The sequence below is a fragment of the Hippopotamus amphibius genome, chromosome 13 (genome assembly GCF_030028045.1).
Source record: "Hippopotamus amphibius kiboko isolate mHipAmp2 chromosome 13, mHipAmp2.hap2, whole genome shotgun sequence".
Taxonomy (NCBI): domain Eukaryota; kingdom Metazoa; phylum Chordata; class Mammalia; order Artiodactyla; family Hippopotamidae; genus Hippopotamus; species Hippopotamus amphibius.
In genome coordinates this window covers 15124790-15149645 of record NC_080198.1, presented here as the reverse complement: position 1 = coordinate 15149645, position 24856 = coordinate 15124790, and the positions used below count along the sequence as shown (strand labels likewise).

The following is a 24856-nucleotide window of genomic DNA, read 5'->3' as shown; positions in this document are numbered from 1 at the left end:
TTGCCACTCTGCAGTCCTAGCTCAATATTACGTCTGGTGCCATTTTAAGGAAAGCTAATAATCCCCAGGAAATCCCAATGACCTTAATTGTCTTCACGTCCACCCTTCAGTGACCTTTATCACTTAGATGGTTAAAATCTAAAATAAATGATACTAATATGTCTGATGTGCAACTGCATCATGTTCATTTATTTTATGTATTTGTTATGTTTCCATGACACTTTTTCTCTAAAGAGGTGAACATGCTTTGTAAAGAATTCTCATTATGTCTATTTTTTAAATTCATATTTTAAAGTAGACAAAGTGTCAGAGAGGAAATCGTCATTTGAGGGAGGAGGCAAACCCATGGAAGGAAAAGGAACTAACTGAAAAGCTTGGAGATATAGAAGTGAGTAGTTAATTATAAATTCCACTGGCAAAATGCAAATGTAGCATCCAACCATGACAATGCATGAGAGGGCAGCAAAAGCTATTTACAGAAGCAACAAATTAGTAGAAGTATTTGCATCTTGTATAATAATTCCTTTTACAAAAGATTTTAAAATTTAGAGAGCCTACAGCATTAAGGCCAGACTACCTCTTGGCTACTTATCATAGGAATCAGTTTTTATACCCATGTATCTCATATCTAAGAATATTCTTAGATTCAAATTGTAACTGGTCCCTAGTATAGGCATCACAAATTTGTTTCTCATACTTCAGATAATTCGTGCCATTTTTGTGATGACACTTCAGTCTTCTTTTCAAAAGCTGCTCTGTGTTTTTTTTTATCTAAGTAGTAACTTGGGTTTATTTATTTATATTTTTTTAATTTATTGGCTGCATTGGGTCTTCATTGCTGCGCGGATGTTCTGTAGTTGCCGAGAGCAGAGGCTACTCTTCATTGCAGTGCTCGGGCTTCTTATTGCGGTGACTTCTCTTGTTGCAGAGCACTGGCTCGAGGCACATGGGCTTCAGTAGTTGCAAGCGCGTGGGCTCGATATTTGTGGCTTGCGGGCTCTAGAGCACAGGCTTAGTAGTTGTGGCGCACAGGCTTAGTTGTTTAGCAGCATGTGGGATCTTCCCAGACCAGGGCTCTAACCTATGTCCCCTGCGTTGGCAGGCAGATTCTTAACCTCTGTGCCGCAGGGAAGCCCTGCTCTGTTTTTATATACATTCATTTAATCAGTCATTTGTTCATTCAGGAATAGTATCCTGAGTATATATTATGCGTTGAGACTGTGTTTGTTGCTTGAAATGTACAGATGACTTGTATATCATCTTGTCTTTGAGAGGGGAGAGTGAGGAGAGAAGAAAGAGTCATGATGACTAATAAACTAAAATAGGAGAGATGTGTGTAATGACTTAATAGATATGTCTTTTGGCAGCATATCTTTAACTCTGGTTGGTTGAGGGAGTCAGAAAGGGAGATAGTTACCATCCAGCTCCTTTTGCCTTTTTCATGAAGGTAACGTCATAAGGCAAGACTTGGAGTTGGATTGTTGTCCTTGGGACATAGAGCAAATATTACTTATGGCCTCTGTCCATGGTGCCAAAGGAAAGCCTTCAGTTCTCCCTTCCAGCAGTCTCACCCACACACCCATACACACACCCAAATGTACACCCATCAAAGCAACTGTGTATCCATTGCTCTTGATGAATATTTTTTTCCTGAAAAAGAAATGATTTCCAATTGTTTTTTTTCCTATCACTCTTAGAATGAAATGGAAATTCCTTACTCTGGCTTATGAGGCATAAATGAGTTAGTTTGGGTCTATCTATGTGGCCTTGTCTCATTCCACACTTCTTTTTTACGCTAACCTCCAAGAGCACTCACTTTCTTTCTGTTCCTCAAACAAGCCAGGCTTGTGTCCATTTAAATGCTTAGCATAAGCTTTCTCTGTCTCCGCCATACTTCTTCAAAGAGCTTCAAATGCTGGAATCCTTTTTGACAATTACATCTCAGTTTAAAAGCAACTTGAGAGAGAACTTACTTAACAATCCTATCAAAATATCCTGGTTTCATCACCCAGTTAGTCTCTGTCCTGCTTTCTCTTGATTATAGCAAATATCCGAACGTGACAATTTATTATTTATATGTGTTTGTTATCCATCTTCTCCAGAATATAAGCTCCATAAGAGAAGGAACTTTGCTGCTCACCCTAAAAATCTACTCATTGTAAATAGAAATGAGCTCTTAGCCATTTGTAGCCAATCTTTAAACCAGCCCAGTAATCCTCTCATGCTGCTGTTTACACCCTTGTGTAATCTTCTCGCAAACGGAATAGGGCTTACCTGGTTACCAAAGGGATAGTATGGAAATTGCAATGTATGACTTCCAAGGCTAGGACGTAATATAGATTTTTGACTGCTGCATAGCTTTCCTTGGAATTGCTCACTGTGGGCAAAGCCAGGCACCTTTTCACTCAAGCAGCCCGTGGAAAACCCACATGGGGAGGAACTGAGGATTCCTGCCAGCAACCAGCACCATGGGAGTGAATCATCTCAGAAGCTGATTCTCCAGCCACTGTCTAAGTTTCAGATGATACAGCCCTCGATGCTACTTTGATTCGAAAGTCAGAGAGACCCTGAGCCAGAGCCACACAGTTAAGCTGCTCCTGACTTCCTGACATACACAGCCATCATGAGATAATGAATATTTATTTTGCTTTGTGCAGCTCAATTTGAGAGTCACTCACTAGGCAGCAACACATAACGAATACATCCATGCTGTACGAACTGTCAGGCTCTGCCCTTAAGACAGTGCCTCTCATATAGCAAGCAGTCAGCATTTGCTGGGGATGTTAATGAATGGAAGGATGGTTGAAGAAAACTCCTTAATTTCATTTAATTGCATTTACAACTGAAACTAACTGTAGCTTCACTGCCAGATAAAAAATGTAGCCAATTATAAAAATGTTTATTTTACAGAAGATGGCTATGATGAAATCAATATCACATACTTGAAAACTCAATTCAGGCTTTGCCTGCTTTCCTATTTAACTCCCAGTTTCCTTTGTCCTAACAAAGTAAATGAGCTGGAGGTCGTTTGTCTCATTCTCTCTTTACTTAAAGGTCTTTAAATTCTATTTGCAGGTGTTTTTGCCTTCTAATCTTTCTCTTCATTGTTTCTGCAGCCTTTGTCATGATAACAGATGTACTTTTTGTACTCTTTCAAACCCTGCCATTTTGCTTAAGAAGGAAAAAGATTTAAATCAAATTGTGGTTCATTTGTGGCACTCTCCACAGACATTTATAACTGACAATTGAATGCATCAGTTGCTTTAAATAGCCTGACTAATAGTCATTCATAACAAAAACAAAGGGTCTGGCTGATGAACAGTTCTGCAGGATAGAGGGAGGTTGGCATAATTTAGATTTAGAATTTAAGTTTTCCCAGAAATCTATGAAACATGTTTGTATTAGAGATTGTGATTCAAATTTTAAAGCAGAGAGCAACATATTTTGGCCCACCTGGTGGAATATTACCTCTTTTCAGTATGTTCTGCCTCTGTAAACACCATGGTTCACATTTCAAACATTTGCTCTATCTCTTCCAAGGGCTCATTTTTACTAACAGTGATGAGTAACCTCCATTTTAATCTGTATGAATTCCATGAAAGGCAAAGACACAGCAAACCTTATTTGAAATTTGTTTCATGTTGGAAGAATTGAATTCATCCTTGTAACCACAGTGGGTCTTTAGCTGCCAATGTTAAGTGGAGAGACACATTGAAAAGCGTAAGTTATTTTGTTTTAATGATATTTTATACTTGTGATTCTCATTTTTGTGCAGATAAAATAGGCTATCATTAAGATCAGCACCATTGTGATATCTTGCAGTGTTAAATTCTCTGAGCAGGAAATGTTTAAGCCTCAGTAGTTTTTGACCATGAATTCACATTTCAAAAGAAAGTACATTCGGGGTTAGAAAAACAGCAAGTGCAAAGGGAATTTTAACTATCTCTTTTTACTATTAGGAGGAAAAATAAAATTGGCAGTGATAGACTTGTTCATCTTCTGCACTTCTATTTTTAATGATAATTATATGACCAAGCGATACACATTAGCAGTGGCAGCAGAGATATCAAATTATAAAACCGTATTGGCACTATCCTACAAATAGAAAACAGGCCTGGAAAAAGAAAACTTAGAGTTATCATTGATGAAATGTAGTGATTTGAGGTTAGTAATTTGCAATGCACAGTGATATTAAATTCCAATCTAGCGCAGGGTTTCCCAACAGCAGCACTGTTGACATTTGGGGCTGAAAAATTCTTTGTTGTGGGGACCAGTCCTGTGCAATGTAGCATGTGTGTGTGGCTGCATCCCTGGCCTCTACCCACTAGATGCCAGTAGCATCACCCCAGTCGTGACAGTCGAAAATGTCTCCAGATCTTGCGAAATGTTCTCTAGGGGACAAAATGACGCCCTTCCCCACATTGAGAATTACTACTCCAGAGTATCAGTGTATAAGTAAAAACACAGAACATGGAGAAGCATAAAACTTACACTATCTCTATGAAAGATTCCCAGGAAAGGTCAACCAGCAGCATTGACCAAACAGAAGCAGAGACTGGCATAGTTGGAAGGGGCTTTTGGTGATAGATAAGCTATTTTTATTTATTGCATGGGACTCTGAGACTTTGAGAGGGGTATAGATTTGCTCAAAGTCACACAGCTGGCTTGAGTCAGACTTGAAATGATGTTTTCCTACATGCGTGCTGTCCTTTCTTCCTATCTGAAGCCAACTCAGTCCCTGTAAACCTTGGGTTTGCATCTTAATTTTCTAGTAAATGGGCTGGGTTTGCATTGTCTTAGCTCCCTGGAATTACCAATGGTGCTGCAAATAGAAAATACCACTCCCACCTGGAGTAATTGTCGACCCCTTCAAGGGGGTGGATAGTGGGGGATCTTGATGTTGGATTTTGTTTTCTGTGTTTAATGACTCCTCTAACCGTGCTAATGATGCGAGTTTATGAAGTGTGGCATGTTCAATACAAATCTGCAGAATCCAGTCTTATCACCTGAGTTCAAATTCTGGCTCAGTTACTTACTATCTGTGTGACTGTGAGCCAATTAGGTAACTTAGTTCTAAGCATGAGTGTTCATTCTGAAGTGAGGAGGGTAAAACCGAATCTAATTCACAGGGTGACACAAAGATGAAATGGAATGATGTGTGTAAGTAGTTGAGCATAATTTTTAGCATGTAGAAAGCACTGTCTACAGTAAGTGCTATTATTGTTGCCGTTCTTATTATTGGTAGTACTGTGATTAAATTGAGTGATTTCCAAATGTCCATGGAGAGATGTGAGTATTCTTCCTTGTAGAACACAAAACACAAAGATGTAAAAAATAATGATGCCTGAATTAACAGAGTTCTCAGTCCCGGCTAGGACTGACAGAAACTATGTAGGAAATGTCCAAGAAATCTAATTCTGGGAAAAGGGTTTTAAGATACAAGGCATTCTCAGAATGGTCATAGTTTAAACTAGACTTAATTATAGAGATAGCTTTAATATGATGCTGGAATAAGACAAGCTAGCACAAGTCTGTGTGTATGAATGTGAAAAAACTATGTGATCTTGTATGTTCTTTTTAAATCTCACGTAGTGAATGACTCCTATATGCCAGGTACTGCCCCTCTCCCTGGCTCATAGTCTTCCCAAAATTGAGCTGGTAATGAGACTCAAATATCATGCAAATTGCCTGATACTTTGCCCTCACCAATTCAACAACTGTGGGATTCTGAACTATTAATAAAATATAATAAAGATTCCAACATGAATTGTAGCTGGAAAAGAGATTTTAAAATGTTATGCCTTCTCTGTGAACCCTTTGAAATGAAAAATGAAATTATAGATGAGAGAGGCACAATAACAACTACAGTTGATAGACCATGGAATAATTTCAGAAGCTTCCTGTTACCTCATATCATTTTTGATAATTAAAAAAGACAATATTGTTGATTTCATTTAGTCTGTTGGCACTGTGCTTGTGGGAATATCTAGGCATGTAATTTGGTTGCCTTACTTATTAGGCTTCATTGGTATCCATTTGAGAGTTCTTGGCTTTCGATTTTTGTGGAAAATATAGGCTCGGTGTTTTCATTTTGCTTCTTCAGCAGGTTTTAAGGATGCCTTGACACTTTATGATAAGCAGCTAAGATACTATGCTGCATTTATACATACAGGGAGCAATACATTATTTAATATTATTCTATATGTTATATTTTATATATATTCACCATGGTATTGGAATGAGCAACAATTGAAATCCTGCTGTTCACAAGGCAAAGTGCCCTGCCTATTATTCTCTGCATAATAAATAACAAATCCTCATTGTTTGTCATCTGGTTGCTCACTGTCCTGATAGCTTCTCATGTGGAAATAAATTAATCCATGTTTCTCTTTAAAGGTGACAGTAGGATGGAATAGAAAGAACATTGAATTTGAAGTTAAAAGAACCTGATCTAACCTACTTACTGGATAGCTGAATTTGAATAAGACAGATTTTCTGAGTCTATCAAATAGAGGTAAAACCATCCTGCCTGCCTCCCTCTGAGAGTCACCTTGAGAATCAGATGAGATAACATATGTGCACTAGTTTGTAAAATGGATAGCATGATGCAGAAGTGAAATATTATTGGGAGGGGTGAGGGATGTAGAAACTGTATCATCAGGGTTCAGACATATCTGAGAATGACTGCTGACAGGTGAAGCAATTCTCCCAGGAGTCTGTTTGCATAAGAGACCTGGCACCTGCTTGAATAGAAGTCATAATAAGAGATGATAAGGCAGGCAGTAAAAACAAAAACAAAAACAAAACAAACTTAGATCACTTGAGAAAGTGTGTGATTATGAAACCACTGCAAGAACTGTCATTAGATTTCTCTTCTGGTTCCATCTCTTTGGCCTCTTCTATGAGTCACATGGAAAGAGGGTAGGGAGCTTCTAAAGAAAAGCTAATAGAGCCTGTAAGATATTTGGAGGAGAAGCTCTTGTAGACCATTTATACACAGTGAAACTTTTAAAGTGGAAAGAGGCCTTCTTCTCACATACCATAAGAGAACATCATTTATCTTTGACAATTCAGATGCTCCAATTCATCATTGACATGGCAGTACCTGGCACTGCAGACATTCCAAGGTCATTACTAAAATAATGGTGAGCATCTGTGCAAGACCTTGGCAGCCACCAAACCTATATGCTGTATACAATTCCTACTCGGAGGGGGCTACCTATCTCACAATGAGTTCTGCTTATGTAGACTAGCCCTGACACCCAAGTTTGCTCTGTCTGTGGCTATGTCTTCGCTTTCTGAACGTCTTCTTCTTCTTGTGGTCTATTATCTGGGTTTGAGATAATTTAGGCAGACAATAAGATTTGCTTTACATTAAAATTAAATTTAATCTAATTTAAAATGTTGAATAAAGAGACAGAGATTCACAGTCATGGAAGCTTCACCACATAATTATCAGGGTTTTAGAGAGAGCCCAGAGTCTTTTTGCTGAATTTCTTTGAATATGTCTCAATTCTTGCTCTTGCCAAAGCTGGTTTGTTCAGTGATTCTTTTTATTCCTAATATAGTGACAGAATTATTCCAACAAATTCCATTAGAACTAATTTCTATTGTTTCCCACCAAAAGAAGCTTAACTAAGACATGAGGGAAGAGGACTTTATAGGTGACTGGCCTTCAACTTTAGTAAGTGAAGGGAAAAGTCAGTGTAATATGTTATTCAGTTGTACATTATTCTGGAAGTTTCTGTGAATTTTTTTGGAGGAGATTAAGATTTAAATGGGTGGATTTTGAATAAAGCAGATTGCTCTCCTTAAGGTGGGTGGGCTTTATCCATTCAGTTAAGATCTGACTAGAACAGTGACTGACCTTCTCAAACCAGAAGGAATTCTGCCAGCAGACTACCTTTGGAGTTGAATTGCAAGTTTCTCCTGGGTCTGCAGCCTGCTGGCCTACCGTGCAGATTTTAGATTTGTACCTCCACAATCATGAACCAATTCTTTAAAATAAATCTGTCTCTCTATACATACACATGCTGTTGGTTCTATTTCTCTGGAGAATCCTAACTAATATATACACATAGCTGACTGGCTGGCATAGGTATTAAGCCCTCTGAAATAGCATTTCTCAGCTGTAAGATTGGTGAGAATCAGTTGAACAAAGGGGTGAGACTATTGAAAAATAAATTGGAAATTTTATAAAACTCTCATGCTCTTTTGTCTATACAGCAAACTGGGATGTGAACGCTTTATAGACTGAGTGTGTGCCTATATCATTTTCCTATTTCTGCTGTAACAAGTTACCACAAATATATTGCATATTGGCTTAAAACAACACAAATGTGTTATCTTACTACTGTGGAGGTCAGAAGCCTGAAATGAGTTGGCAGGGCTGTGTTTCTTCTGGAAACCAGAAGATAATCTGTTTCCTTGCTTTTCCAGCTTTTCGAGGCTGCCTACACTCCCCGGTTTATGGACTCTTTCTGGAATCACTCCATCCTCATCTCCTGTCATCACATCTCCTTCTTTGACTCTGACCCTCCAGACTGCCTCTTACAAGAATTCTATAATTATATTGCATTCACATGCATAATCTAGGCCAGCCTCCCCAGTTTCAGGTCCTTAACTTCATCATATCTACAAAGTCCCTTGTGCCACGTATGGTACCATATTCACAGACACTGAGGTTTAGGACATGGACATCTTTGGAGGGAGCCATTATTTTCCTTTCCATAGTGCCACATGCAGGAATGTGATCCTACAAGGGTGTTATAGCTCAGATAAAGCTTGAGGACTATTTTATTGAAGCTAAAAGAAGGAGAATCCATTCATTTCTTTGCCTGAATTGTTTTCCAAACAATAGATCCAACACATTTTGATCCAAAATCTTCTCTCTTAACTTGGGATAGGGTAAGTAGTGAAACCAATCACAGAACAAAAGACATATCACTAAGAGCATAAGAATGCTTACTAATTAGAGAGGATAAGTGCATGGACACAAAGGAGAGAGCCCTTGTTTGTGTGGAAATTGCATTCTTTGTGAAAGCAGATAAATAATAAGCACACGACAGATTGGAATGTATTCCAAGAGTGGAACCCATAGAACATGCTGATAAATTCGACATGGGGAGTGAGAAGAAGGGAGAAAGTAAGACTTTGAGCATCTGCTATGTGGGTGACACTACATTAGGCTCTGCAGAGACACCAATAACAAGGCAGAGACCAGATCCTCCCTCAGTGATCAAATTTAGTAAAAGAATAACCTCAAAAGTCTAGTAATAGACATGGAACTAGCATCCTGCTTTACACAGAACAGAATAAGCCAATGGCCAGTATACATTTGAAAAGATCTTGTCACTGCTCACCAAAGAAATATAAATTAAAATTATGCCTTTTTTTTTTCACAGAATTGGAAAACATTAAAAGACTGGCAGTAAAAATGAACAATGTGATGAGGCTACCTGAAAGCATATCTTGGTCATTAAAAAGAGACATCAAACCTTGGCAGAGTTGTAGGGAATCGTGTGTCTTCCAATATTGTTGGGAGGGAGGGGTGGAAATTGGTATTCGTTTTTTTTTTTTTTTAAAAAGTGTTTCTATATCTCTTAAAATTAGAAATGTGCCATTTTGGTGGCCCAGCAATGACACATTAAAATGAAAGGAAAATCACAGAAGTATACAAAGAGATAAATTCAGGAGGTTCACTGCAGTATTTTTTATAATAATGGAAACAAATCAGACAAAATTTAAATGCCTCTTAACAAAATACTCTTTAAATGCACTATCCATAGCCATGTAACAAATATTCCTAATGAAAAGGAGTAGGTAGCTTTATATGCACTGATACATATGCGGATTTTAAAAACACATTGGTAAATGAAAACGCATTGCACTGATAAATGCACAGTATACTCTATGGCCGAAATCTTTAAAAAACAAAAACTTCATAATTTGTATGTACGTATAGAAATAGGAGCAGAATTCTATTTGAATGGGGAGTCAAAAATGGTATTTACTTTACCTATATTTTTTAATTATTGAAAAAAGATATTGTACTAATGTAACATTTATATAATTAAAAAATTCAAACAGTGGGATTTGCCTGGTGGTCCAGTAGTTAAGACTCGGTGCTTCCACTGCAGGGGGCACGGGTTCGATGCTTGGTCGGGGAACTAGATCCTGCATGCCTCACCACAGGGCCTAAATACATACATACATACATAAAAATTTAGAAAGAAAAATTCAGACAGTGGCAAAAATTTTTTTAAAAAGAATTGGCTCAGTGAAAACAATGAATGGCAAAGACTTACTGTGCTGTATGGCTGCACATATTTGTCAAAGCTTTGCCCATTGGATAAGCCCCAGATGCTCTTGATCATTTAGTGCTTTTTGTATTGATGTGAAAATCAGATATTTTTCCAAACAAAAGGCAGTAGAACATCTTTGAAATGCAAAGCAACAGAACAGTGCAATACTTAAGGGTTTTGTTCAGTGCAAGGTCAGTAGAAATCAACCCTGTGATAAGGCTTCCTGCAAAGCTATCTCCATCATTAATCGCATTAAAAGAGACACAGAATCTTGAACAAGAGAAGAAACAGCCCCTCTCTTCTCTTTGCTGCTCATACTCAACCTGAAGCCTTATATCCAGGTGTGTGCGCCACCTTTGAAGCATGTGCAAAGAAAGAAAGGGTGGTTGTTAAAGGGCTTGAAACTATATCCTATGGTGAATAGTAAAATGATTGGGAAGTTACTTAACCAGGAAAAAAGGATCCTCAAATGATGTGTGATGGTTGATTCTAAGCATTTTAAGACAGCTATGTAGAGGGTGAAAGGAGCTCATTCTGTTTACATGCAAAATATAGAAAATAATAGCTAGTATTTCACAAAACACTGACGTGCACATCTTCTCAATCCTGTGAGGTATTATTGTCCTATTTGGCAGCTGTGGCAGAGACTAAAAAAGTTTGTTTTTCTTTTCAAGTGCTATTCCTCAGAAGTGGCCACCAACCAGGGACAATGTTTCCTAACCCCCATTGAAGTTAGATGTGCTCTATGAATGGGTTCTAGTCAAAGGAACATTAAGGAAAGAATTGGGAGCCATTTGCACATGTGCTGTATTTAAACACACACACATGCATGTCCCCCCTCCCCAACACACACAATATGCTGTGTGCCTATTTCCATGTGCTTTTCCCCTCTGGTTAGCTGGAATAAAGAAGAATTGCAGCACAACCTTGGAAACCAATGCTAATTATAATGGAAACTCCATCATCCTGAGTCCCTGACTAAGCATTTGAAAAGGGCTGCCCCCATTAACTTGTTAACCCAGTCTGTACTGTGAAGTAGTAAGAACTCAACTTCATCTATATCTATATCTATATCTATATCTATATCTATATCTATATCTATATCTATATCTATATCATTTATTTATTTATTTATTTTTGGCTGTGTTGGGTCTTCATTGCTGTGCACGGGCTTTCTTTAGTTGTGGCTAGCGGGGGCTGCTATTGGTTGCAGTGCATGGGCTTCTCATTGTGGTGGCTTCTCTTGTTGTGGAGCACTGACTCTAGGCCCATGGATTTCAGTAGTTGTGGTACGTGGGCTCAGTAGTTGTGGGTCGCAGGCTCTAGAGTGCAGGCTCAGTAGTTGTGGCACATGGGCTTAGTTGCTCCATGGCATGTGGGATCTTCCTGGACCAGGGATTGAACCCCTGTCCCCTGCATTGGCAGGTGGATTCTTAACCACTGCGCCACCAGGGAAGTCCCAAGAACCCAACTTCTAATGAGTCTGAGCCACTGCACACTTTGAAATCTGTTGTTAAAGCCCTCAGCCTACATCGATTCATTCAGCAGACTCAGAAAGTGAAACTCAACAGATGAGTGTAAAGTCCAAAAACAAACTATCAAGTGGTTCAGTCAGACTTGAACTCAGGCCGTCTCATTCTGAATCATATCTTTTTCTCCTGCGCCTGCGCCACTCTGCCCTGCAAACTAGGATCAATATTATAAATGGGAGCGACAGAAATTATGGCTGCAAATGGCAAAACCAAAACAACTTGGTAATGAAAATGATGCACTTCATTCAAAGGAGAACAACCATGGACTGGGGCATACAGTGCCTCACAAGCAGTGGAGCACTGTTCCTGAAGGATGTGGGTCAAGAACGAGTTTATAGAACATTAGAAGGAAGCAACGTGGAAACAGGGTTATTGGTGAGGGATTGTAAGGATTTCCTTACAAGGCTAGCAGGTCCTGTTTTCGAGGGGAAGGTAAAATAGCTAAAGTTGGAGGATTGTGATTGTTATATGTTAGGTTTCCTTGACAGTTTGTTTCCTGTAAGTGCAGGTTGACTTAGGTTTAGACTTGTGATGTAGACTGGACCACTGGGGTGACATCCATTTTGTGGGTCCCCATATACCAATTAACTTGCTCACAACTCAACAGAAGAGTTGTGTAACAGGCCTCTGTTTGCATTTCTTCAAGAGATAGTGTGTGCTCCATCTCGGGAAGTGTTCAGAAGGGAACATTAGAGAAAGAATCAGTGAATGAGTGTCAGAGCTAGATGATTTAATGTTTTTTACAACCTGAGATTCCATAATTCAGTGCACATTTGAAGCACTCAAATCATATTTATTATACAAACACTGTGCACTCAGCAGCAATTTGGGAGCCCTGTGGTCTCCTTAGCAAGGCATAATGGAAATGCTAGGAACTGAGCCGGGAAAAATGAATAGGGCCTTAACTCATGCGAGTTCTAACAAATTTTTCATTTGGAAAAGTTTGTAAGATTGAGATTAGTAAAGAACTTCATTACAAATTTACGGATGGTTCTTTGAACAAGGAGGGTTCCTGGATAATTTGTTGACTATGGAAAAGTTTACACAAATATAAGAACCCATGCTTTTGAGTATCTGTCCTTACTGGGATTCATACCCAGGAGACCATGAGTAAGGGAGGAAAATGTCAGAGCAGATCTCTTTGGTTGATAGGAGTGAGGTTGATACAGGGATGAAGGGCTGTAGGAGGCAGATGGTGATTTCAAGTTTGAGTAGCTGGACTGTAATAATTTCCATAGGCTCTGGATTGGGTTTGAAGCAAATTCATTTGTGCATGCAACTTTCCCTCCCCACAACAAAGCTGAACATGGCACCTACTTTCCACCTGTCGCCTTGTTCTCTAGAAAGGAACGGAGGAAGGCAGGAGATATTGAGGTGAACACAGTATAAACTTAGCTCAAGTCCAGGTAACTGTCCTCAGTTTTTTGTCCTTAATGGTTATTGGCATTTGTCCAGACTTCACCCAATAAAGAGACAGGTGCAAAACCTTTAAGATATTTATGTTGGTGCTTACCACATAAAATTCCAAGGTGATGTATTTATTCAACAAATACTTTTTAATTTCTGCTATATGTCAGACATTGATTGAAGTACTGGGGAGGCAATGATAAACAGAAAAAACAACTTAGAGCTTATATTCCAGTGGAGGAGAGAGACAATAAAACTAAATAAATACAAGATGTACCATGTGTGATGGTGATAGATGCAAGAGAAGAGCTTTAACCAAGACATGTTAGAGGAAATGTTAGTAAAGGTCGTCAGGAAATGCCTTGCTGAAATGGGGAGTTTTGAGCAAGTAGTGAAGAAAGTGAGGATGTGAGCCAGACAGACGGTTGGGGAAGCTCATTCCAAGTAGAGGGGACAACTAAGCTGCTCTGGCATCAGAGAGCTGCATGGCTGGTGTAGAGGACAGCTGGGAAAAAGGATGAGATAATGACATTAGAAAGGTAACAAGGGTTGGAAAAAGTAGGACCTTGAAAATCCTGGTTAGAGCTTTTAGTCTGGTTGCAGTGAGAACTCTGGCAAAGCTTAAGCAGAGGATTGACAGGATCCAACTTACTTTTTAAGGGGATCAGTCCAGCTGGTGTGTCAAATAGATTTGCCAAAGGTGGAAGCAGGAAGACCAATTAGATTACTGCAAGAATCTAGGCCAGGTGGTTTGGTCAGGGTGGTGGCTAAGGTCATTGTCGGCACTCAGAAAGTCAGTTATGGTAGAAGGGTGGGGTTGAAAACTGCCTGGAGGAGTGGCAAGAGAGATGGATGTAGAATAATTGGTCATGTGGAATTTAGCTATCCTTTCAAGGGAAAAAAAGAAATTGGGTGATAGTTTCAGGGGAGAGTGGGATCAAGGGAGATGATTTTGTTTGATGTGGGATAAATGGCAATATATCAGTATGCTTATGGGAATGATTTAGTAGATTTTTTTTTAATTGTCTTAAAACTGAGAGAGGATAATTGCCAGAGCAAGATGAGAGAACAGGAGGGGGAAAAAGCTCTAGATCTAATGTATAAGTAGAAAGTTTGGCATTGGGGAGGACCCAGAACCCTCTATCCTTACTAGTAGAAGATAAGGAGATAAGGTTAGCAAGACCAACGGTTAAGAGTAATGATTGGGGGGCGGGGGGGGGCGGGATATGTAATGGAATTTTTGAGAAAAGGAAAAAAGTTTTGTAATCATCATTTGGCTCTCACTACTTAATGTACTAGCGGCATTGACATTATCTAGGAGCTTACTAGAAATGCAGAATCTTAGGTCCCATCACACACCTGAAAAATTAGAGTCTGCATCTTAACAAGAATCTCTAGGTGATTTTATTTTTGTCAATTAAAGTTTGAGAGACACTGGCTAGAGACTAAGAGAAGGGACTAATGGTATATAGTATTAAGTATCAAGGACAGTATTAAGGACCAGCTTGAGATTTTTGATGAATTTAAAATGATATCAATCAGAATATTTTTGTGTCTTCTCCAGCCAATTTCAACAGTGCTGGTGGGGGCATTAAGTACGCAAAGATGTACATTTAACCAGGCGTGTGGTTTTGCCATGAGAGTAGAGAGGGGTGATACAGTTGCAAGAAAATGATTATTATAATAGGTTAAATCGTAAAAGATAATAGTAATTGACCATGAAATTTAAGCAGAATATGGAGGGAAGAGAAGACTTGGTGGGGAGGCAGTGAAGAACAGTGAAAAAGTGGTGGGATCAATGCAGCAGATATTTTGGAGGGGTTGAGTATTATTGGAGCTTAGGTTCTACAAGAAGGGAGCTGAAAAGTAGGATGAAATGCTAGGCCATTAGTGGTAAATAACATGGTTAAGAATATGCCAAATGATATTTAGGCCCTGAGATAGGGTGTAGGACAAAAATCACTAGAGCAGAAGAGGTCAAGAATTTAGGAGGAGCACATTGGAAAGATCATCTGTGTGGCTACCGAAATTATCAAGAATTATGATATCAGTAGAGCTGAGGAAAGTGAGAGTGTAACAGAGGAAGATTTTTCTAAAGAAAGAGGGTGGGTGGACATAAGGAGGAATATTGTGTGAGAGAAGATTCAAAGCTGAATGTTTAAGATTCAAGAAAGAATGGTCTGGAAGTGTCAGTGCAGAGCAGTAGGATATCTATCCTACCTACAGGTGCCATGACAGAAGAACTGGAGGAGAGAAAAGAGCCACCCCTTGAAAGTACTACAGGGAAAGAGTTGCCATCAGAGGAGAGCAGATTTCCATTTAAGCAAGAAGTGCATGTTTGCTGGTGAAGCTGAGAATATGTTTGCTGATGATTGAGCTAGAGTTCCACAGAGTTCCATGAAAGTGTTTTAGGAGACGGGGAGGTAGGAATAAAGGTCACAAAAGGCAATAGGGATAGAGACTGAAGCCTGGAGGATAAACAACAATGTGGGAAAGATGGACATCTTGTGGTAGTCAACCTAGCCTAGGCAAGAGGTGTGGTGATTAGCCCCAATGGTCCCAAGGCAGAGGCGTAAAGAGGCTGCTAACACTGAGAAAAAAGAGGAATGAAGGGGACACTGGCTAGAAGGAAGAAGGATTCTGGGGTTCCCATTTGATTCATGCCATTGGACGCAAGATACCTTGCTGAAGGATGGTCTTCCTCTGCGATTGTAGGCAACTGCTTGTCTCCTGCTGAATGGAGCCCTGCGGGGCTTGGGTTTTCCTTCAAGCATGGACTCTCTCTGGATTTATGCTTATAGCAGCCTACAAAGGGATGCTTAACAATAGCACATTTGATTTAGTTATAATGAATTATAGAACATCAGAAAAAAAAAAGTAGAATATCAGACAGAAAGAAATATACGCAAATAAACTCATTAAAGAAAAAAAGATGATAGTTGATGGGTGTATTGGTCAGTGTGCTGAAAAGGAGTGGAACAAGCATCATACGGTAAGTCCCTACATACGAATCTTCAAGTTGCAAACTTTCAAAGATGCAAATGTGGAGCTTACTAATGAAGACCTGATGGAATTTGAGGCCCAGAGAAAGGATGAAGAGAGAGGAAAGGAAGAAAAAGTAATTCTTTTTCACCATGCAGGAAATGGCAAAGAGATTCACCATGCAGGAAATGGCAAGGGGATTTTCTTTATTTGAGGAGGCACTGTTAGTTTTTAAGGCACAGGACCGGAACATAGAACAGCACAGAAAGCTTGCAGCAGTTGTTCAGAATGTAATGCAGTGCTACCATGTGATCTATGATGAGAAAAAAAGAGCTACTACCCAGACATCACTGGATCATTTTTTCAAGAGGGTAGATGGTATTGAATCCAGCAAGGAACCAGAACCTGTGCCATCAACGTTAGGCATCAGTGAAATTGCAGCTGGCCTTCCATCTCCTATTGTTGACCATCCTTCAGCTCTGCCATCCCTCACCTCCTTAACCCCTCCTTGAGTCAGTAACTCTTCTTGCCTATTCACTTGATGCCAGCCCCTGTATGCCAACTGTTGTACTGTGCTGCTGGACTTTTTGAGATCTTGTCTTGGAAGATTAAAAATGTTTTCTTTATTTTTGTGTGTTTGTTTATTATGTATTATTTGTGTGAAAAGTATTATAAACCCATTACAGTACAGTACTGAATAGCCGCTTGTGTTAGTTGGGTACCTAGGCTAACTTTGTTGGACTTTGTTGCATTCTCAAAACGGAATTCGTTTGTATGTAGGGGACTTACTGTAGTTTATTATATCCTGACAGCTGCCTTGTTTTAGTCATTTGCTTTGCCTTAGTCTTGACACCTGCCTCATTAATTAGCTGTTGTAATTCTGATGATTCTGCTATTGAAATAAACCTAAACTTTATGACTAAAACTAAACATGATTTTTTCTGTGGCTGTTAATTCCATACAGAAGTTGGACACTCTCAGGAAAGCTTGAGAGTTTCTAGGATGATGTAGAGAAAAAAATGTGACAAGCACTATTTAGTGATGGAGGAACAAATTAGAACATGAAAGCCTTTCTCCTTATCCTTTTTCTTTTTTCAGGCCTGCAATGCCCTTTACCATCTTAAATATGATCCTGTATGGCAAAAAGCTTTCTAATGCCTTCAAATTACGATTTTGTCTAACTGTCAGGACTTGCGCGGATACCTGGAATTCAAACCCCAAAACCTGGTAAATAGTTCCATCATCTGTGTTTAAATCTCAGTGGGACTTTTATAGTTCCTGCCCTGGAAGCAAAATTCATGTTCTTAAAGTTCAGGTTACATTTCTTGCTGAAAAATTGCAACAAACACAATGAAGTTTTTTACAACCATATAAAATTGAAAGACCAAAGAGAGCAGTATTTCAAAGTGTTTGATATAGTGTTTGGTCATAACCTGAGGGAATCAATGCACCTTTAAAAAGAAATTCTTGGGGCTCCTCATGCAGCAAATCCGATCATTTGATAATCTACTCATCACGATTCTATTGTACGCTTACCATGGCTGTGCTCATCTGAAGGAACGAAACGGGCTCTTGAAAGAGTAGTCTGTAAGAGTAAAATCTGTTTCATTTTGAAAAGTCAATATAAAAAAATAATACAACACCTGATCCATGTATTTACCAGGTTTCTTTCAGGACGTGATTATCATGTTAAAAACATATAGTTATCAATTTATGTCAAAATAATAATGCCATAAAAATGAGATGAAGAGATTCTCATTTGTACATGAAGAATTTAGCAGACTACTCTATTAGATTTATTACTTAGGTGTTATCAGAAAGCCTGCCCAAACTAGTTTAAGTGAAAATAAGGGTAATAAAAATAGAAGAACACATTGGCTCCTGAAACTGAGTGATCCAGAAGTAGAATAGCTTCAGGCACAGCTTGATCCAGAAACTTTGTGCTCTTTCTCTCTTCTTTAACTTCTCAACCAATCTCCACTCTTATCTTATATTCTCCTTAACCATAGGTAGGTTTCTCCCAAGAAACCTTGGAAGCTAACTTCTGAGAACTAATGGACCACATCAACACAAGTGAGTGATACCAAGGGAAGGTGATAGCCTCCCCACCTCCCTCACTCATCCCCATCATCTACATAGAAATATCCAAAAGGGCTCTGATTTTACCTGAGTTATAGTCTTAATATTAAACCAATCACTTTCCCCAGGAGATGAAATATTAATTCATTCAAGGTCACCATAGCCAGGGATGGGTAATAGATTGTGATTGACATCTTTCTAGAATTAAGGGAATGGCAGTGTCCCAAAAGAAGTAATACTAGGAGGAAATGAAAGCAACACACAGCCACTACAGGCAACAGAGCAAGAAGAATTGAAGCAACCTAGATATCCAACAGATAAATTAATTATGGTACAGCCAAATAACAAACCCATAAGAGTTTTTATAATTAGGTTGTCAAAGAATGTCATGTCATGAAAAATATTCACAATGAATGATTCCATTTAAAAGGTAGTTTACAAAACAGTAAATATAATAGGTCCTAATTTGATAACATTTTGATGTTCCAGATGAAAAGTGTATATCTTGTGTATCCAGAGAAAAAGTACTGTAAGAGAATACACTAAAACATTAAATATGACCATCTTTGGGAGACTAGGTTATAAAGATATTTTATTCTTAATTTTGAATACAAAAATATTGGCTGAGTTCCTATGATGTCACTGGGTTAGGATACTAATTTAATATTATAAAGGATTTTTCTTTATAGTAAATTTTCCTACAAAAACTTAATCAAAATAAATATCCCTTAGAACAGGAGAGATTTTCAGCCATTTCACATCTGTGCAACTTTTATTTTGTCTGTCATCTGCAAAGTGCATGTGAAACGGGAATGTGAAGATGATCCAGTTATTTCTACACATGTGAGAGTCCAGAGAGGATGATATTTTATTATGTGATACAATGAAGTAACAATGCAAAACCAATGTGTTATATGAGCAGATTGGAAAGAGGACTCAGAAATGCATTAGCTGGAACTAACAAAAATCAAACAATGTTGGCTTAGAGCAGTAGTTTATTTTCTTATACAATACAAATTCCAGATATAGTAGATAGGGATTGGTTCAATAGCTCAGTGCTATTAGGATGATGATGCACTTTTCCCTTGGCCTTTCCCTCAGGCCTAGCTCTTCCAGTTCTCAAGATGATAATTAGATGTCGTTTCTACCTTCACAGCAAAAAGAAGACAAAGGGGAATGGGGTAGAACTAACTGCATTGATTTCCTTTATCAAAGAAGCAAGCTTTTTCTCAGAAATCTCAGCAAACTGTTGCTTACGTCTTAGGTTAGATCTCTGTCTTTTGTCTTAGTCTTTTGAGCCATTACTGAGACAATTAGCTTCATGCAGATGTGAACCTACAGTACCCCATTTCAGCAGTGCTATGTCTTTAACACTTTCTACCTAGACATCATTAATACAGGGCTTAGGAATCCTATGGAAATCTGCCACTCACTCATGTACAAGCTGAAACTATGAAGAAGAAACAACCTATGAGAACAATTCTTGGCTAATAGGTTCAGAAAATAATGGATAAAGATGTGATGCCTGTCCTTAAGTCACTGTAGTCAAAAAGAGAGAGTAGGAAAGGGAACATGTTTTTAATCACTTAAGGTGAGTTCTCTGGGTTAGGCCAACCAGGTGCTGTGGACTGAATTGTGTCCTCTCAAAATTCATATGTTGAAGCCCTAATGCTTAATGTGATATTTGAAGATGGTGCCTTTGAAAATTGAAGTTAGATGAAGTCATGAAGGCGGGGCACTCCTGGTGAAATTAGTGGCTTTATAATAAGAGGCAGAGAGAGAGATTGCTCCCTCAGCCTGTGAGGACATAGTGAGAAGATGGCAGTCTGCAAACCAGGAAGAGAGGCCTCACCAGGAATCGTCTGGAACCTTGAACTTAGACTTCCTGCCTCCTGTGCGAAATAAAGGTCTGTCCTTTAAGCCACCCAGCCTGTGGGATTTTGTCATAGCAGCCCAAGCAGATTATATACCAGGTGTGCTCTGAGAACGGAGAGTAGAAAAAGCTAACCTTATCAGGGACAATTTCCTAGAGGATAGGATACCTGAAATACTTCCTCCAAATTGCATATATCAAATACAGTTTCCTTGGAAATATATTTCTATATTCTTTCGTCTTTTCTTCAACACACACATATTATCCTCTAATTAAGTGTCTGTGATTGTGTGTTTATCTGTCTGCCAACCCCATCTACCCACAAGTTCCTTAAAGCCCGAGTGCCATGTTGTTGTGGTCACCTTCGTATGATGCTTGTATAACAAAGAGTCACTACTCAATAAATTATAGTTCATGGAGTGAATGAAGGCATGAATAAATGATTCAATTAATGATCAAATGAAGCATGGTTTGGAGATAGTCAAATAAAGATGGACTTTGACACAAACAAAGGAAACAGCTTAAGGAAGGGCATGAACATAGACTGCAACCTGGTACATGCAGGAAGTGACAGCTGGATCAGAATGTTTGAAGCAGAAATTTGGGGTCTGAGAAACATTAATGGAGGGCTTATTCTGTATTAGGTAATATTCTAAGTTACTTACCATATTAACTCATTGCATGCTCATTACGACCTTTTAAGATAAGCAGTATTATAATCCCATTTTGTAGATGAAGAAATTGAGACACAAAAATATTGAGAAACTTGCCTAAGTTTGCACAACCAGAGGGTAGTGAAGCTGGAACAGGAAGCCAGTCAGTCTCTAGAGTCCACTCTATATGGGGCTTGTGAGAGAGTCAGTGACCACACTACTCAGGCCTTATAAGGCCATGGTAAGGACCATGGATTTTATTAAGTAGATTATTGTTGGAAGCCATTCAGTTGTGAGAGCTACTTGGTCAGCTTTCATTTAAAAAGAGATTTGGGGGTTTAAGGCAGAAGGTGCAATACTTCAATTGAGAAATGTTAGAAAACCAGGAATTGTAAATGAGGAGACGGATTTCAGAAATACTTATGGGGTAGAACTGACAGAGCATTGTGCCCATGGAGAGTGAAGAACGTAGAAATAGGATGAATCAAGGATGATACTGCTGGTGATAACTTAGGTGACTGGCTAGAGAGTGAGACCATTAACTGAGACAGGGGATCCAGGAAGAAAAGGTAGTAAGATTTAGATCTGTCTATTTTAATTTTGACATGCCTTGGGGCATTCACATGCAGATATCCAAAAAAGCAGTTGAATATAGAAGGCTGAGATTCAGAGAAGAGGTCTCTGCTAGATTTAAAAAGTTGAGTCATCAGCATGTAGGTGGTAGTTGAAACATGAGAGCAGTGAGATTGTTATTGTCAAATTTATGTGCATGAATATTACCTGTCAGCGCACACACAATTTTGGAAGCCCAATTATGAAAATACTTCCACTGGGGTCTGCTCAGTTAGCTGAATCTGCAAAATATATTACAAAATGCAAAGTAGCCCTATCGGTTTTAGTCTCTAAATGTGTCCCTAAAGACCTCTACGGGAAATTAGTAAGAGTCTGCCTATCTAAATGCCCCTAGAAAAGCAAAATTAGAATAAAAAAGAAATAAAACAGTTCCTTCCCATCTGCCAAACATAAGTGAGGCCCAGGTAGAAGTTGAAATCTGATGGTCTTTCAGTACTCTATTGCAGAAATTTTTTCTTCCATGTATGAATATAGGTTGCCTCAGTTTGTCTCAAATCTTTATCTTTGGTTGTCTCTTATAAAAAGTTTATATGGGGCATTGGGAAAGGGCCTTGAAGAATTTCTTACAAGGGCAGACTTAATTAATGTTTCCAGTTGTGTGGGACTTTCTAAGCCCCAGGCAATGAAAATGGATATACTAATAGGAGGTTGGCCTGTCTTCATCTTTTCAAGCTTAATCGCTCTTGATCCCAGCTCAGGGACGTGTTGAATTTGGGTGAAAACAGAGCAGTGTTTAAAGCCATCACCATCCTTCTATGACTCCTTTTCCAGCCATTTTTGGGATTGTTTTGTTCAATTATTGGGTTTTATGCTCTGAACAAGACATGTATTTACAGAGAACAGGACACAGAACCTGATAAGGAGAATGTTTTTAGAGTAAAAAGAACTTGGGGGTTTGGAATCAAGAGATGTGTTTAAGGCCCAGTGTGATGCCGATGTGCATGTGATTTCAAGGAAGCCGTTTAGCCACTTAGGCTCTGTATTGTCTGCAGTAAACCATCCACAGTGCAATACTCCAGCCTCATATACTACAGAACCACTTCCCTACTGCTGCATAGCAATCCGTCCCCAGACTCAGGGGGGTTAAAAGAACAGTTATTTATTGTTATAGTTCCTGCAGTTGCAGGACAGTTGAGAACTGCTTAGATTTGACTCGGTTGGGAGAGCTTTGTGAGTCAGTTCTGCTCTGTATGTCCCTCAGCCATCTCCTGGAACCAATAGACTAGTCTGGAAATGTCTTCCTCGTGGTGGTAGCGGAAACACAAGAGCACAAACAGAAACCTGCAAGACCTCCTGAGGTCTAGGCACAGATTAGGCATATATTCACTCCAGCCTCATTCTATCAGCCAGAGCAAGTCATGTGGCCCAAGCCAGAACAACTGCAGGGTCACATAACAAAGTGTATACAGACCAGCGTGCATACCAGGAGGGGTGGAGAATTAGGACCAGTCATGCCATCTGCCACATTTAGGATACCAGTTAAAATATAAAAGTACTTTGCTAAATTTGAAAAGTTGTTTGAATATTATATATTACAATTAATCGCATTTCAAAGAAGTATACTTAATCAAATTTGTATACTTATTTTTTACCCAGACTTTCAGCAAACAAAAATCTATACTGTTTAATTATCTGCTCTATTTCAGAAACAGAATAAGTATTCTTTCATCATCATCATAACACCTCATATTTATATTTTAAAAACAAAAACCCTTGATATTAGAACAGAAAGTTTTGTGGTTTTTAGCATGCCAATACAAGGTTGCCAAAGGATGTACAGAGACGATCGCAAAATCTCCTATGTCTTTTAGTAAATTACCTACCTGACACCTGCTGCTGATGAAATATCACCTTTCTTATTGTTTTCCACATTTTAAAGAAGAGGAACACTGATACTTTTCCCTCACTCTAATCACAGATGTGACAGGTGAGATTCTTTCCACTTTTGCATCCCTGCATCATTCCAGAAACAGGCACCTTTACCTGGGTCAGCCTGGTTAAGCACCACTCAGAAACTAGCTTTAATCTGTAAGCAGAGTTCTCTGTGCCCAAAGCACTTCTGAAAGGATAGGATATCATAGCTAGAAATGGGTTGGGCATTTGTAAAGATAGCTGGAAAGAGTTTAAGTAGCATTCAAATTTCTATCCCTAATCACAGCTTGCTTATCCAGGTACATTGTTAATTAAATGCTTAAATTAAAGAAACAAACAATGATCCAATCAGAAAAATTCTTTATTTTGGATTTTTAATTTTTTTCCTTTCCTGAGGCTAAGGGGTGTACATGGGCAGTTTAGCCACCCCCATAACCATCCAATTTTATTTGAGGGTGGCCTTGGAAACCAGCCAGACTGCATTGTTATCCTTCTGTCAATTACAAATGTGCCAGACACCCAAAGCACTGGGGAGGAAGTGCAATTATTAGAAGTTACCCAAGAGACTATGCCCAAAGTCATCCCTGACTTGCCAGGCAACCTTTAGAAAATCAGATGCATAAAAGAGGGATGATAAATTGTTCTCTAGGCCAATCATGCAAATGAGTAGAAGCCCCAAGGATAGAAAGAAATTAGGGCAAGGCGAATTCCAAAGAAACCAATTTTTGTTCATAAAAGAAATGTCTTCTAATACAAAGAGAACGTAATCCAAACAATGGCTAAAGTCCTTCCCCAGATATTGGTCATGATTGAGCACCCTATCCCTATTCATGTGTGTTAAACCCAAATGCCTTCCTCCTGCCAAAAAACCCATGTCTTTAACACCCATTCTTTCATTTGTTGGTGAAGCACTAATGGCTTCATAAAATAAGTTCTGAAATTCCTGATCCCAATGCCAGAAAAATACTTGTTTTCCTTTGAACGTAGGGCTGTGGGGCTCAGAGTGAGAGCAGAAATGAGAATGCAGATAAATCCATTTATGCTGTGTCTCCATGGTGATAACAACTCCTCTGATCTGATTGATCTGATTGAGGTCCTCCGCTGAGGGGACTATGTTGTCAGAGCAGGTACAGGTATTTAAAAGGGGAATTTGTCTTCATCACCAAAGGATTTATCTTTTCAGAGTCTGCACCTATTCAGAGATACGTATTCAGAGATACTTTTAGTTATCAAGAGTCCCGTAAGAAAGCCAGTATGAATTGAGCCCTGCAAATGTACTGACCACTTTCTTTGGTGCCTTATATATTTATCAATTGATGAGCAACAAAATGACTTTGTAGTAACGTTTAAATATAAAGTGAAGGGCATTGACTGTAAACTTGTACCATGGACAGAGCCAATCTGGGCCTCATTGTACATTGTTCTCAAAGGCTCTTGATAACTTAAAAAAAAAAAAAAAGGTATGTAAAATATTGGGCATTACAACAAGACATTATCTTAGAATCCCATGTGTAATTCATG

The 24856-nt window shown here is 38.9% G+C and overlaps 1 long non-coding RNA gene across 2 annotated transcripts in view; it reads left to right on the top strand.

Annotated features, from left to right (window-relative positions):
* LOC130835144 (uncharacterized) overlaps positions 1-24856 on the top strand; it is an 85238-nt gene that overhangs the window by 28523 nt on the left and 31859 nt on the right. The window contains exon 3 of one of the 2 annotated variants that reach the window (XR_009048838.1): positions 9405-9756. The exons of the other annotated variant lie outside the window; for it this stretch is intronic. This is a non-coding gene — a long non-coding RNA (uncharacterized LOC130835144). Of the gene's footprint in view, positions 1-9404; positions 9757-24856 lie in introns of those variants that run through there. 2 annotated transcript variants of the gene reach the window in all.